The following is a 3,888-nucleotide window of genomic DNA, read 5'->3' on the forward strand; positions in this document are numbered from 1 at the left end:
TGGAAGACACCAAAAGCTATCATCTAATGGGGTAAATATACCATGATATCATGAGAAGGATCATAGACAAATACTGCTTGCCTTACAGCTCAGGAGTGCATTTGTCACACAGTGATGATGACATTGGCTGACCTCTGACTTGCACATCCCCAAGCACACCTGAAGATGCACAGAACAGAATCATAGAATCATTAATGTTGCAAAAAAACACTGAGATAATCTAATCCACCCAGCAACCTATCATCGCCATGTCCTTAAGTGCCACATATACCTTTTTCTTGAAAACCTTCCAGAACACAGTACTGGAAGTGCATCTTCTTGGTCCTTATGGCTACATTATTTTTGACACAGTTCAGGATACCATTGGCCTTCTTAGCTACCTGGGCACACTGTTGGCTCACGTTCAGCCAAACGCTAACACCCCGAGATTCTTTTCCTCTGCACAAATTTCCATCCCGTCTGCTCCAAGCCTACAGCACTGCAGGAGGTTGTTGTGACCAAAGCGCAGGACCCAGCACTTGATCTTACTGAATTTCATCCCATTGACCTCAGCCCGGTGATCCAGCCTGTCCAAATCCCTCTGTAGGGCCTTCCTACTCTCAGGAAAATGAACACTTACCCCAACTTGGTGTCATCTGCAAGCTTACTGAGATTATGGAGAGAGTTAAAAAAAATATTTGTCTAGTGAGAAGAGAAATGAAAGACATACTTTCTCTTTAAAATCTAATAGTCTGATAATTTTGATATTTAGGAGAACTGCATAAAGAAAACAAAAAAACAAAACAACAACTATCCACATGAATGAATCACACTACAAAGACACTAAGAAAAGTTACAAACAAACAAACTATAACATTTTATGTGTACTTCTCTAAATCTAGAAGACGAATGCAACATTTAACATATCAAATGAGAGAGAATAACATCATTATCCTTCCTTCCATCTCTGTTTTGTGGCTCTCAAAGTCAGAATTTTTTAAAAGCCAAATTATTTTGGCAAGGCCAACATAAGTTCACCAGATGGGATGAGTGATTCCAAAACCACAGATTCAGCAAATAAAATGTTGTTAAGGAAAAAACCATCACCTGCTTCTCTGTCTTGTTGAAAAGGAGGTAGATAGAATATGTTGTGGGTTTTTTTTTGCGATATTTAAATCAAAGTGCTTTTAAAGCAAAACATTCTCAGATTTTTAAAAGAAGTAGATTTGAGTGCTTGTGCAGTTTTTCTGTATAATATTGAGCTTACTTCAATACTTCAGCTTACTGTTGAACATAATTTTGCATCTATCTTAGAAAGTTTTAATGTTCTGTTGTACCATTCACTATTTAATAAATAAATAATGAGAAGGAAAAGCAGGAAGAAGGAAGAATAAGAAAGAAAGAAATGAAAATAGAAGAAAGAAAGAAAGAAGAAAAAAGAAATCCTGCACATCAAAACAATGCAAGCCTAATAAGCTAGATGGTATGATTTTCTTTCAGTTATTTTCCCTGCAGGTCATAGTTTACTGTAGATAGCTGATAATTTACCCTGGACACTTCCCATTACATGAGCCAGGATTTCCTTAAGATCTGGATAAGTACTAATGAAGTCTGACATGTTTATAGGCAAACAGCTCTCCTGATACTTGCAGCTCATATCAAAGGGCTGGTTAGTGTTTCCTTCAGTTTCTTTGGAGTAGATTTTCATTCAATAAGCAGAAATTGGACATCTTGAAAATCTAAGAATGTCACAACTGATTAAGTAAACACAAGCAGAGGTTACTTTTTTTCTGAGTTACTTTCTTAATTGTTTTTACCAGTTTTTATGATCTATGATACATGCCCTAGATTAAAAAAAAGGCCAATTCATCTTGCTTTTTAAAATAGAAAAGAGATTATTTTTGATGACTGTTAAAACAAATGAAATAATTCACTAACGAAGGTGAAGTAATTTGAAATGATTTTGCTTAGAACTTACTGTTATAAATACTGAAGGTGAGATTTTGATCCTGCTGTCATTTAAAATTGGTGTAATTTTTCCAAGTTAATTTTGCTACACAGAAACACAACTGAGTTCAAAACTGTGTCTTGACTCTGTTGTGAGTGAATAAAGTAAGAATTGACATTGTTTTCTCTTTCTATGTTTGTGTGACTGTTGGTTTTTTTTTTTTGTTTTTATTTTTTTGTTTTTTTTTGAATGACCAAGATCATATGTGAAATTGTTTGTGAATATTTACAACGTATGGCATCTATGCTTCTTAAAACTCAGGCTTTAAAACAGACTGAGGAAAAAGTAAACTGATTAAGGACCTAAGAGAGAATTGATTGGCTTGCTTCAGACAACTCCTACTTGCATGAGGACTTAGCAGGTAATTTTAATAAATCATGATGGCAATAGAAAGGTCTACTACTAGAAGCCTTACACCAACACCAAGGATAGTCACAGCATCCATAAGGCTTCTATGGTCTCATAAATCTTGTTCACTACAGCTTGTGCAATGACAAGGAAAATCTCCCCAATGCTTATTTTCTTACCAAAGATAAGCAGGCTCCTGAATAATAGAATTTGGTTTTATGCTTGGCCTTATTTTGAAGTAGTAGTAAACTCTGTGACACCAGATCACAGAAACAAAAGTTCCTTTTTCTTTCTCACAATAAAATGCTTTGTTTTGCCATATAACAAACACAATTAGCAAAGAACACACACAAAGGAAAAAAAAGATAAAAAGAATCAAGTACGTTGTTAGCTGAATCTGACCTGATCATTTAAAATCACAGATACTAGAAATATTTTCATCTTTTATGTCATCCATACATAGTAACCAGAGAAAAGCCTTTCTTAAGGTAAAATATGAGACATTTAATTCGATAACAACCATCAGTCTTTTAAAGAACATCCATTGTTTGGTTATGAACTTGTTTTGATATTGCTAGAAAACCTGTGGTCACTTTTATATTTTCCTGATTTTACTCACTAGTTATAAAGTTGTCAGATATATTACCCTAACACAGGCATATTTTTACCCCCTGCCTCTTCCCCCCAGAGTAAGAGAGACACTGCTCCTTTCCACAAAAGTAATTTGAAATATATGCTTTGCATATATTGGCCAATTTTAATGCCAGACATAGTGTAAACCATTATTAGTGATTAGAGGTCAGAGTGGTAATGAAATAGTCAAGGTAGAAGACAGGAACACTTGTTCAACTTGAATTTATTTCAAGTTTTATCATTTTTCCTATGTCTGCATCTCTCTCTTCATCTTTCAAACACATGAATGAAACCTAAAATTAGTGCACATGAATAATTTGATGTAACCACATACAATATGTGGTAGCAAAGGCCAGGAAGACAGAATAAAATGGCATGAATACACTTGTCTGACTTCAAATGTCATATATTCCACTGGTCCGATAAAAATGTACTGTGATGCGGTACAGTGATGTGGTCCTGTATAATTTCACCCAGCTTCTTAACCACAAAAAATGCATAAAATCAAGGAACTGTTCATTCTTTCTTTCTCATGTTTAGTGTGAGAGACATTTCATTTACTTATAGTCACTATCAATGCTTTAAAGATTGACAACTTGCATTTTAATAAACTGATACCACAATTTGTGATTATTTTTTCTTTTCTACCTCCTGCAATACTCACAGGTATAAGAGGGCCGTCAAAAAGCTGCGAAGTTACATGCCTGCAGGAGGATTGTAGCTCTCCATTGTCAGCAGTCCAACTTCCCAGATGAAAGAAACCCCTAGACAAGAAGCCTAGCGCTGAGCAGGTTGATTTCTCTGCTACTCTGGTTGAAGTGGATATATTCCATCTACTCATATTTATTTTCTATTGCAAAACCTTCACACACTATATGGCAGTCCGCATGTAACAATGCAGTATCTGCATTTCAAGAAGG

Source organism: Coturnix japonica, chromosome 6 (genome assembly GCF_001577835.2).
Source record: "Coturnix japonica isolate 7356 chromosome 6, Coturnix japonica 2.1, whole genome shotgun sequence".
NCBI lineage: Eukaryota > Metazoa > Chordata > Aves > Galliformes > Phasianidae > Coturnix > Coturnix japonica.